Source organism: Vidua macroura, chromosome 12, assembly GCF_024509145.1.
Source record: "Vidua macroura isolate BioBank_ID:100142 chromosome 12, ASM2450914v1, whole genome shotgun sequence".
Lineage (NCBI taxonomy): Eukaryota > Metazoa > Chordata > Aves > Passeriformes > Viduidae > Vidua > Vidua macroura.
This window is the reverse complement of record NC_071582.1, coordinates 19,849,556-19,862,214: the sequence shown is the minus strand read 5'-3', so window position 1 is coordinate 19,862,214 and position 12,659 is coordinate 19,849,556. Positions and strand designations below refer to the sequence as shown.

The 12,659-nt window shown below is 45.9% G+C and overlaps 1 protein-coding gene across 1 annotated transcript in view; it reads left to right on the top strand.

Annotated features, from left to right (window-relative positions):
* The window catches only part of IGDCC3 (immunoglobulin superfamily DCC subclass member 3), a 101,145-nt gene that overhangs the window by 19,298 nt on the left and 69,188 nt on the right, over positions 1 to 12,659 (top strand). The window lies entirely within an intron of this gene.

The following is a 12,659-nucleotide window of genomic DNA, read 5'->3' as shown; positions in this document are numbered from 1 at the left end:
GCCTGAATGGCCTGAATGGCCAAGCAGTGCATGGGGCCCTTTGGGCCCCAGCATGGCAGCTCTGTCTGAGGTGAGGGCGCTTGCCAAGGCACTTCATTTCCTCAGAGCAGCATCCGTGTCCAGCTCACCACAGTTTCCCAAGACAATGTGTAAAGGGGCGGTAGGGAAAGTCCTGACTGCATCTTTAATTAGTGACCCTAATGCTCAGGAGAAGAGACAGGGCCCCACGGGGGTCAGCTTGAACTGTCTCTCAAAAAAAAGGGAGGGGAAAGAGAAGAAAAGTCTTCACATTCTGGACTGGCCATTGGAAAGATAACAGCAGAAATGATCCTTTTTTTAAAGCTTTTTTGCATGACCAAAGAGAAAACAGCTTTCTTGTCCCTTGGGACATCCATGGGTGCTGTAGACCTTCACAAGGGCTCAAGCTCTGCAGGCACTCACCACCTCTAAATGACAGGGACTGGTCAAAATCCTAAATACAGAGTCTGGGTGCTACACTTAAAGGATCCAGACTTGACTGTTTTGCCAAAGCAGTGTGCTGGTTGATGCCTTGGGAAGCCTGGCTCTTGCTACTGATCTCAGACAACTGTGTATCTCTAGGAATTAGGGATGGTGGCACTGGTCCTCCCCAGATCCCCATTCCTATTGGGTTTGGGGGCCCATTGCCTGCACACTGTCCTTGCCCAGCTGGTGCGGGGGACCCTCACCCCACTTGGAGCTGTCAGAGCTCGTTACCAGCACAGGCAGCTCCTTCCCACCGCAGTGGGGCCAGGGAGGCCGGGTGCCTCCGGGCGGCTGCTCGGTGCTGATTGCTCTGTGCCTAATCAGGGCTGAGGAGTTGGGGCACTGCGTGTACCTCACGCCGCTGCCAGCTGTCGATTTTCATGAGCCTTCTGGCTCTGACTTTTCTGAGACCTTTGAGCTTGTGCCTAACCATCCGGGTACCAGCCAGAGGGGTCAGAAGTTCTTTCATGGGAAAACAGAAGTCCCTGCACCATATATATTCATATGTAAAAGCCTCTTGGAGAAGGAGTTTTAAAAGCTGGCATGGTGGAGGTGCACGGGAAGTGTTTGTGTTGCTGTGCTGGGAAACATGTATGAACCTTTCTGCTTTAGACAGTGGTTTGCATGTGTTTGAAGCACCTCGATGATTCACACTGCTGCATCCCGTGCGTGCAGAAAATGGATTTGTTCTCCTACAGCTCCCTGCCCAAGGGGAGCCTGCTTAATTTTTCTTTTACTAACTAGGTTCTCCCAAGAATGAGAGATTACCTGAACTTCCAAAAGCATTTCCAATGTGTGGAGAAGTCTGGATGACTCACAACTTTTAATTAGCTCTCCTGACAGAGGCAAGGATCCCTCCCTTTCTCCCTCTTTCCCTAACTGAGAGGTGGTGATTAGAATTACAATGAAGATAATCCAAACTGTATGTGTAGGGTTTTCAGTAAGCGGAGAACAAAGCAGGACATCCATCTGGTGAGTGTGAGCCCATAATACCTTTCTGCTCATTTCTCCAGTGCAACAGGAGCTGCTTGGGACGGAAGCAAGCTCATTATTTTGGAAAGGCTTGCTGACACGCAGAGCGGGGCTGGCTTGTAATCTCTGAGGCACTGAAACCACTGCTCAGGAAGGAGCATTGCTTTTAATTTTAAGTCTACCTTTGTATTTCTTCTTGTTAAAATCTGCAGCAATGAGGGATACTGGCCTCTTCTGAGCCTGTCCTTAATTAGTGTGTGAAAGAGAGATGCCCTTAGTTTTAGCAAGGCTAATCAAAGCTGTAAGGGAGTTTTAAAAGGCAGCCAAGCTAAGCCTGTCCTGTGCAAACATTCCAGCAGCAGTGAGGAAATGCATTAGCTGGGGACAACCTCCTTTTGGAGTGATGCTATCTCCCCTCTTAAAATCTCTGTCTGCCAGAGCTCCTGCCTCAAAACTTCGGCTTCCCTTTATGTCCTGTCTGTGCAGTGAGACGCTCACCTGTGCCATGGGATTGGCTTTCCCATGCTGTGCCCTGCAGCAGGCAGGGAAGAGGAAGAGTTTGCAGCAGAGAAAAGCAGTGTTGGGCCCTCGGCCACAGTGCTACTGTGCTTCATGGTCAGCTGGGTTTTGCCAGGCTGCTCCAGCACGGAGAGAGGACGGGCTCACTGTGAGAAAGGAACAACAAAAAGCCGTTGTGGCGGAGCAGCCGTCCCTCCGAGCTGCTGCTCGCCGCCATGCCGGCAGCGCAACGCATGCCTCGACTCCTGCCATGGCAACAAGTTCATCCTTAGGCCAGGAGAATGCTTGGCTGCAGCATGGCAAAGCGGCCAGGAGCTGGTCCAGCCTGCAGCATCCGCAGCAGAACTCAGGGAGTCAGGAGGGATGGGGTAAGGTTTCACACCTGCAAGGTGCTCTGCCAGCTTCAAAATTCAAAGCTGGTGGTTTCCCTACCCCAAAAGCACAGGAGAGCTGCAGGGAGATCCTTCTGAGGTCACGAGCTGGGCAGCACCCCTGTGTGGAGTCGTGATGGCTCTTGCCTGCCAGCACAAAGAGCTCAGGAAGGAAGGTGGAGAGCCCAGATCCAAGGAAATGTTGGCCAAACACGAGGAATCCCTTCCTCTTATTAGTGTCTCAAGCACTAAAAAAATCCCCGCTCTGTACCAGAGCTAGGCACAGCCTTTGCTTGGAAGGAAATGTCTTTTCAAGCCGGGATGCCAAACTTGCCACGGGCAGCCCCGCGCGAGCCAGGCGTGCCGGTGGAGTGCAGCTGGTGCGGCTCAAAGGGAAAATATCATCAGCTGTTGAATGGCAGAGATTTCAGACGTCACGCCAAGGCTTCACGTTTTGATTTTGTGAGGCATACCGTGAAATTCATAGGTGGAATATTTCTAGGGAGCTGCTTTGCTCTGAGGTGGAAGAGTGGAAAATAAATGATCTGTATTGACACAGCTTCCAGCGTTAAAAACCTGGTCTGAGCTGTCTCTTCGCTCCCAAAATCATAACACTTGCTCTGGATTTTTGATATTAAAAAATAAGAAATTATTATTTCCTTTAGGTTGCCCATTGACTTTTAGCTGATGCACTTTAAAAATGTTCCCAGCATTTGTGATTCATGAGAAAAAAAGAAGCTTGAAAACATTTTGCTTTTAGCATAACGAGAGCTAAGGTTGACAGAACTGTGAAATCCTGGAAGTTCGGGCTTCATGGCATTGCCAGACATCAGAAGCTCCTTGATGACATGATGAGAGCTGGGAAAGCTGAATAAACTGATGAGCTTCTTCCATTCTGGTCCCTTGTCATGTAAATAGGCTCCAATCTGCATGTCAGATCCCTTGGGGAAAGGAGTGTAATAACATTAAAAATAAGGCAGCAAACCCCCAAGGTGTGTGTGTGTTAGCAATCTTTAAACAGGCAAAAAAAAAATGCTTGGAGGAGTTTGGATGGGGTGAGAGGGCTCCTCCTTACTGCTCTGCTTTGAATGCAAAAAGGTGACTGCCGTGGCTTTAAAGAAAGTACTTTAATGCTACATAAATATAATTGCTTCGATGAAATGTCTTTAGCCTCCTGAGGGAAGTTGTAGTCTGTAAGCCTTTAGATATGAATGGACGACTCTGTAATTGCTATTGTTTCGGAGACACATTAGGAAGGCCTAATGCTGATCATTCCTGGCATGTTGTGGAAGTGGAGTAATGGCAATCCCAGGCAGCAGGCAGGGAGAGGGGATTAGTATGCATTTTGCAGGATGAAAAACTGACAAACGCTTCAGGACTGGAAGTTTTTCTCCTAATTAGATTGTGGGCTTGTAAATTGTATTTGATTTTTTTTTTCCTTCCCCCTTTTCCTGCTGATATGCAGAGTGAAGGTATCTAATTCCTGGCAATTTAGGCTTTGGATAATGAGTTTGAAGGCAACATCTCAGAGGAGTGCAGAATTGATGGGTTAGTACATCTGCTCTGGTTAATGCAATCTCCTGATTCTGATAGGGTCCAAAATAGCTGGTTCAGAGAAAAGAGCAACATAGGGGTATTGAGAATAAGAATTTTTTATTAAAAAAAAAAAAAGTTAAACATTGGATATTCTGGTGCATGGGTTGTGCTTCCATCTCTGGACTGGGAGCAGCTATGTTTAAAAAATCAGAACCTGGGCTTAAGAGGTGATTCCTAAGAGATAATTTGGCTTGTGTCCTGGTTTTGGAGACTGTAAACATCCTGTTTTCCAGCTTTTCTTCCCAGCATAGGGCCAGGAAAGCTAGCAGACTGCTCTGGCATGGCAGGCAACTAGACAGGAGCTGAAAAACCTTAGCCTATCGCAGTAATTCTGGCATTGGTGGTATTTTTCCTGAAGACAAGTGAAACCAGGGTCCTGAGAGGCAGCAGTTGGATGTTTCTTTCTGCAGGAATATCTGTCAGGTAGTAACCGAAAAAGAGGTGAATTTCTGCCCTTGGGTTGTATGAGTGTCTTCTCTACAGTGTTGGTCTCACACCATCCCATGTGCATCTCTGACTTGCTTTCTGAAGTTGAGTCCAAAATGTTTGGGAGCTGCTACCCAAAAGATCTGGAAGGAGAGCCTGGAAAGAACACTTCTGGGAACGCAAACCAGATGAAATGGGATTAGGTTCTTCATCATTGCCCTGTCCTTGTGTAGCGACTGATGCAAATATCCTCATGTCCAGTGTACCATGAGCATCCTGTTACAGAACAGAAAGTATTAATTTAGTGATGCTTTCCCTTGAATGCTGAACCTCAAGCAGTAAATCTTGGTCCTACTTGGGATTTATTTTCGTTCTGGAAATTTCTACTGCCTTCAGAAACTTCATGTGGAAGAGTGGGATTTTATGGCTCTAAACTGTTTGATTTTAGAGAATTGGTTTTTTTCCCTGAGGGTTTTTTTTTTAAATGAAGATGAGAGGAATCATGTAATCCTTGACGTACAGTAGATTGTCCCAGATTAATAGCACACTATTTTTCACAGTGAAGATGATCTTGTCCTGCTGTAATTTACTTTCCATCCTGGCATGCTGTTAATTAGGATGAATGGTTACATGAAAAGTAAGTATTCTTTTAGCCAGTGCCAGCTTCCATAATAAGCTGCCCCAAAACCATGAGGGACGAGCGGTAGTGAGTCAATGAAAATCCCGACATAAATTGACTTTTTGTGTCCTGGCAGTACTTGGCTGAAAGCCAACAACAATAAGAGCCTGGCGTGCCAGAATTCACAGGCAAATAACACTTTTCCACTAGAGCATCCTTACGAGACACCCTCCCAGCAGCCGTCCTTCCTTCCTGCCACTCATTCCCTTGTGTCCAAGGAGGCTGTCGAGGCGGTGAGTGAAACATCTCGGTGTTGTGACGGGGTGCGATGAAAACATGAGTGACAGAGTGACATTTTGACAGCCTGACTTCAGGTTCCTACTGCAAATGTAAATACGTTCATTTGAATCCAATTTACACAACCAGGAGTTTTTAATGGAAAATAAAGGGGGGGGGTGCTTAAAGGTGACATTTTGGGATTTTAATCCAGGGTATTTGTGGACTTCTGTATGGGTTCAGCTGCAAATTTCCATGGTGTTGTGGAGGTCAAAGTGGTCTCCATGCTATTTTGCTCCAGTCATGTGTTTTTATATCAAATTGCTTTGTTTTCTCCCAGTTTAATGCTAATTCCTGAGTTGAGAAATGTGGTTCACTAAATGTACCTATTGAGCAGCTGATAAAATTGAACTGCAATCCCATCCTCAAATCAAGGACTCTTTAACATCCAATAGTCCATTTTATCTTTTTCCTAAGGGGTCTAATCTGTTGCTCTTTCTGACTTGGAGACTTGCTGTGTTTTCACTGGAGAAAGTCACTGAGTGTCTTGTCAGGTGGGAACAAGAATGGCTGAATTGCTCTTCAAATGGTGACTTATTTAGACAGTCTTGGCACCTTGGGGATTTCTTATTCCTTCTTAGTGCTTCTAGTAGTAATTCCTTCCTGATATTTGGATGAGTAGTACTGGAAGATGCAAGTTCACAGGGAAATTCATGAGGGTGTTAAATCCAAGTTGTCTTTGTAGGATTGAAAACAGACTGAAGCTTTCCACTCATTGTATACACATCATTTGTTGTTTGAGTTTTGTGGGTTGTGTCAGTCACCTTGTAGCTGCTGGTCTTCAAATGAGTGGTTTAAACCCTTGGCATTTAAAAAGCTTTGAAAACAGATTTGGGGAGGTTTAGTGAGGTTTCTTTGTTTATTTATTTATTTGTTTGGGTTATTTTTACTGCACATCTATTAGTGTATGGGAATTTTTGTCTGTACAATACTCAGTTCCTGGGTCTGTAACTGGAGTGGATGAGTTATCTTGGCTAAGAGCCAGCAAATCTTTAATTTTACCCACAGCTACAGAGACCACATGAACCTTGTAGCTGTAGGTGTTTGACTTGGGCTGCCTTGGGACAGGGAGGTGAGACATGGGCTCCTAGCAAAGCCCAAGTTTCACACCTGGAGTTTTTGTTCCTCCAGAGACTTCAGCAGTGTGCATTGCTGTCGGTGCATGGAGAATGTCACCCAGGATTTTGAAGAAGTAGCAGATTGCTTCCTCCTTACACTGAGACCTGTGAACACCCATGAGGGATGCTAATTAAGCATCTGCTTCCTTCTCAGCTTTAAGTGAAAGGGTGGCAAGTTAAAGTGACAGTCAGACCTCATTTATCTTAATGAGGAGGGTCAGGAGTTTAATGGAGTTTTGCTTAGTGAGGGTGTTTCAGCCTACTTTGTATTTGTTTGGGAGATATCTCTGCATTTTAGGTTTACAGGGCTTTTTAGCTTGGCTTGGATGGTTTGGCTGCATGGGATTCAAGAGCCTCTGCAGTCTTTCCTAGGGAGAGAGGTTTTAGAATAAATCCAGGAGGCTTTCTGGTGTGTCTGCTGTGATTTTGTAAATGATTGGGATAATGGTACAGTGGATTTTGCAGATGACTTCTCCCTGGCCAGTGTGGGGCTGTGTTGCATCCACCTGAGATGTGCTGTGCTGAGTGACAGTCACTTTGAAGGTTTTGCCTATAACAGTTTAGACATTTAGCCAATGTACTTAACAGACACCAGCAAAAAAGGGGGATTGTTTTTACATTCCAGAGTCTCACCTTGTACTTACCACTTCTGAGGTCTGTTTGACACCATGCTGACATATTTACAGTGTAGCCTTACTGTATATAGATGGAGTAATCAGGCAGTCACTCAGGGCTGCAGCAACTAGGCAGAAGTAAAGCTCTTTTTACTAGTTCACGTGCAGCACCACGCTGTGTGCATAACCTCATTTCTCAAGCCTGTTTCCTAGGTATTGAGCATAGACCCCAGCAACACCTACCCCTTAATGAAACAGAGCTCCAGCTGGCCTGTATCAGCACAGCTCCAGCCATCTACAAAGGACTATGCCAGATTAGTGAGGGAATTCATGCAGGGCCAGCAGAGCAGGTGAACGGTATCACTGTCATTTTTCAGAGGGCACAGGAAGGAATAGGAGGGGTGGGATGCTGCTGAGGCAGTCCAGAGCTGTGCTGCAGCGCTGATGTGGAGCGTGAAAGCCTGCAGTCTCTTGATGGGGCTGCGGGCCCTGCCTGGGGAGGAATTCAAACCTGCTCTGCTGGAGTCATTCGTGCTCATTCAAAGCCAACATCAAAAGGTCCCATTCTAATTCGATGCTTTTTAACACACAAATGGCAGTAAGATCATTAATTATTGCACTTAAGTAGCTTCAGTGATTTAACACTGTGTTTGTGAGTGTCACATGAGCTGGTGAAATCTTTCTGGTGTTGTAAGTGAAGAGCAGGGTGTTGCCAGCTGTTGAGGTTGGATGGTGGTGGAAGCAGACCACAACTCCCTGCTCTCCAAAGAGCTACATCTGTGCTGGGGTATAAACTCCATTTAGCCCAGAATATTTTCATGTCATGGCTTAATGGCCTGTGAGAGCTCTCTGCTCCTGCCTTGCTGCTCAGGTAGGTAGGCAGGCAGGATCATGTCTTTTTGAACAGTATTTTGTGCTGTGGAATGTCTCATCAAGACAAATGTCTCTGAGGTCTCCTGTAGATAAAGTTCTGTTGGATTCTCAGTTTGTGAGGTGTTCAGCAGCTCTAAGAGCGTTATTTTTCCTCAACCAAGCACAATGCAGTTGGACTGGAGTAGGGAGCATTCTCAGGAAAGGTCCCCCTCCACCTTGGGAGATGTTGGCTTGAGGTCTTTCAAAACTGAGGAATTCTGTAGGCAGCTTGCACCTGTTTTTGCAGAACATTCCTGGTGGGCAGCAGGAGATCCAGGCGGTTATTTTCCATTCAGCCAGGTTTTGTCACCTACCACTACCCACAAGGAGAGAATTTCCCCCTTCCTCCAGAGTTCGAGATCTCATTGTTCCCAGCACCTGAGGCATGCAAAATCCCCCTTGCCATCCTGGAGGAAGGGTCCAAGGGTAACCATGGCTGATTAGTGAGCCCTGAGCAAAATATGGGCCAAAAAGCTCACACACGTTACTGTGCAGGGAGAGAAAGTGGACCCTGAAAAGAGGGTGCAGCTCCTGCCCCAGACATCAGTGGCTGTGAAAGCCTTGCTTCCATGGACTGTGACCACCCAGCAGAGCAGGGCTCAAACTGGGAGGCTCAAATTGGACCTGGGATACTCACAGTCTCCGTATGGGTTTGCGTTCGGCACGCCGGTGGGGGACACATCCCTTGCTGGACTAATGAGACTAGGCACATGTGACATTTTTATGACTCCTTCCCAAGCTATTTCCTTCAAGTTTTTAGTGTTAAAATTGGATTTCTTCCCCCAACCCCCTGGTGCTGTTGGGAAAGCCATCTGCAGACAGAAGAGTGATGCAGAGATAATGCTCCTGGTGTGGGTCTGTCTTGACTTTATAGCTCTTATGTCTTTCCTTTAGGGTTTCTCTGACTTTTTGCCAGGCACAGATACATCTCTGTAGGCATTTCCCTTGGCCCTGCATTAAGATCTGCCCAGCCCAGCACATCATGGATCACACTCACCCTGCAGCCCTCCCAAGGCTTTGTTGCAAGAGGTGTTTTGGAGCAGATGTCCCAAAAGAGCATTTCCCAAGTTCTCACCCCACTAGAGATATTCTCAAGAGAAACATGCTTCAGTTTTATAATGTAGATGAGCCTCTCTTTTTTCTTTCTTTTTTTTCCCCTCCAGTTTCCAGCCCCAAAAGTAGGCGGTGAATTCTAAGGCTTGAGGGAAGCAACCACACAAAAGCTTATTAAAATCCAGCCACATTGTGCAAGGTGAGGATTTGCAATTTTAAGCAGAGGGAGAGGGAATCATCATGATAATGACATATAATACCTAAAGTACCTATAAATACAGATGTATATTTATATAAAGCCTCTCCCAGCACACGAGCTCCCTGTCTGGCTGGGGTTGCCAGACCACCCTGTCCTGCACAAACAAATGAGTTAGAAAGTCCGAAATTCCATCCCTGCCTTTCCGGGCTCGTCTGGGGAATTCCTGAGTAATGGAGGTTGAATTGGGTCACAAGGGCAGCGGGGAATAAATCTTCAAAGGTTAGCTCTGGCATGAAGTCTCCTTTTTTAGGCATGTGAGGGATTCTTTTGTTTTGCTTTGTTTTCCAAAGGCCCCCCCGGCAGGGGAACAATACCTCGCTGGGGCCAAGCCTGGCCGGGCACAGCCCCGCAGCATTGTCCAGGGGGCCGGGGAGGGGGCCGGGGGGAGAAATGACATCTTAAAGAATGGTGCTTCTTCTTATGGACACTTAGTAGATCAGTGTGCATTCAATTAACCCTATAAACCGTGCAAGGTCCAGGGAAAGAGCCTTTCAGGCATTATGGATTGAAAGTATTAAGGGGGATGGGGGCAGAGCTGTTGGTGAGTCCAGTTTAAATAAAGCCCATTAGGCAGGGGCAGTGTGGTGGGGGTGGAGAAAGGGGATGTTTTTCTTCTGAAAATGAAATTCATGCACAGTCTCACATACTGGTCTGGATTTTCTCTCTAAAGTTAGGAAATCCATGCACAGCTCAGGCTGGGTGTCTTGGTTAGACATTTGGTCCAACTGCCTTTGGGTTTGCTGGCTTGGGAGTGAAGGGATCCTACCACTAGAGACTGTCTTGGGTGGAAAAAAAGATGTTACATTAGTATTTTCTTCCTCCTCAAATTTTTGCTCAGCCCTGCATTGTGTCCTAAGGCCTCAGCTGTAATAGCCTGTGGGACATCCCTGACCTTCCTGAGTGCATGTTTGATGGTCCCCAGGGTATGAAAACATCTAAATGCTTCTGTGATGGACCAAAACACCTTTTTTTTTTTTTTTCCAGTTGTGCCTCTGACATCTTGGAGCGTCACTACAATGCACTGATGTGTTTTGAAAATACAATGTTTATTCCTATGAATGTTTGGAGGACAGTCAAATTTTGAAACTTTTATGTACCACATCATTCACCCCAAGCCCTAGTGCTAGTCAGGGTTGATTAGCCCCTCCAGGATGAGAGCAATATTGTGAGCAGAGAGATGGAAACAGCCAAATTTCTTTCCGTGCATATGGCTAATATTCACCTAGAGAAATCCAACCCATTTGTAGATATTAAACCAGAGACAGTAATAAGTTCAGTATGTTTTTCAATTTACTTTGCTGCAAATAGATTTAATTTACCAACTGCAGAGTTTTAGATGGAACTGCCTATATTCCTGCTATTTTATGCTATGTTCTGAATATATTATATGTAAAGTTGTAAATTAATAGGCCTGTTTATGATTTGTTGCACATATGACATGGACCTGCAACTAAATTAACAGTGAAGTCCTAGTGTTGCAGAGTTTAATTATACTTGCAGATGAATTACCATCTAATTCCTCTGTCCCTTAGTGTGAAGTACACTGGAAATGTTTTTTTTTTCCCCGAAGATGAGAGTATTTTGTATTGTTCTGAGAGATGATCTGTGAGATCTGCTGGACTTGCAGCTTATCTTGGACAACAAGGCGTTGTGGGCTGAAGAACCTGAAAATCCAGGCTGAGCCTATTAGTTGGCTGTTCTTAGGTGTATGTTTCCTGAATTGGGCCTGGATCAGGCAATGTCAGCTGTGCTGATGTGTGTCACTTGTGAGTGAACTCCTAATTGCTGGAGGTGCCACCATATTGGTGAGCCAGGAATGGAGCTGCAAAGTAAAATAGTCTGATTTTTGAACAAAACAATGCACTTAAAGTAGCTGTGGTTTTGCCTGCTAGCGAAGTGGGGTGGTGCCAAATAAGGACAGTATCTTCCCTTTCTCCCTCTGCTCTGTATTGGTTTCCTAAAGAAATAGCACCTATGTAGCTCATTTATCTTGGAAGTGCTGCAGAGCTTGGTGCTAACAGCTTTGTGCCATGTGCTCCTGAAGATCTGCTGAAGAGCTGGGCTTCTTGGAGGAAAAGAGATGTTGTGAGGCTCAAAGACCTGCCCCAAATACTTCCCTAAAATGTGCTTTTCCCTCACGGAACAGGTACATGCAGAGCTGGAAACTCTTTGAGATGCTGTGTCTGTGGAGAGTGGCATCTGTGTGGGCTCCTGCCAGCACCCTGGGGCTTTTCAGCAGCTGTAGTACCCATCTCCTTGGAGTCTCCAGAAGTGTTAACTTTTCTGGGATCAGAGCCACAAAGTCAACACTTGGTGGCATTACCTCAGATGTAAATTGTGTAGGTGCTTTGCTGCTCCGCTGGATTGAGGGCTCTTTGCACAACACCTTTGGAAGCTGCCTCCATCCTTGGCGTGCTAGCAGCATCTGTTGATGTTTTTTGAGCAGCTGGAATGAGATAATGAAGTCTTGCTTTATTAGCTCTTTTAAAAATTTTTCTGACCAAACTAATGATTTGCTTTTTCCCTGCACTGCAGTGATTCACTTCTAAATAGCACTGAGCCCTTCCCTTAATTTAAAAGTAGCTTCTAAGTGCATCACAGTGCAGATCACATCCTAGAAATAAATATTTCTTATTTCCTGGACAAATATAGACAGAGTCACCGAATATGAAGCATCTCTTTTTTCCTGTTGTCACAAAACTGTGGCGTTCCTGAGACTGATCTGTGCTTGCTCGAGGGTGTGCTTTAACAGAAACACATTTGGGACATAAAGTGGGGAAGGCTCTCAACAGCTTTTAATTGGAGTTGTTGCTTTTGATGGGGCTGCACTAATTTCCAGTGGCTTCAAAGCTGGCGGGGAGTGAGGAAGGCTGGTGAAATCCCAGCTCCATCCACGGCAGTGGCAGGTTTGCTGTTGCCTCAAAGGGATGTGGTGAGACGCCGCTGCACTTTGGGGAAAAACAAGAATTAAATCCAAACAACACCGATCCATGCACCGCGGCTGTGTGTATGAACTGGAATTTAAATTTGTGTCTGTCACTGCCTAAGAAAGAAATCTGGGCCATGATGAGAGTTTGTAAGGGGAAACCGAGCTATTCCCCCTCAGAGCCACTTTCCTAAGCAATGCCTGGTTGCCAGTAGCTTCCTGTCTGTTGTTAGTTTTTCTTTTCAAATACAATTTAGTTTCTGCAGGCCAGTGGCTTTTAATGATTTCCTTTGAGCCCATGCATGCTCTGGAGCAGCCCTCTTCTCCCTTGACATTTGATGTGGGAATGTGTACATCAGTATTGTTACTTAAACAATACCCTTCAGGCAACGATGCTGGGCCCTCAGATAAATCACAGATTAAAATGAAGCAGA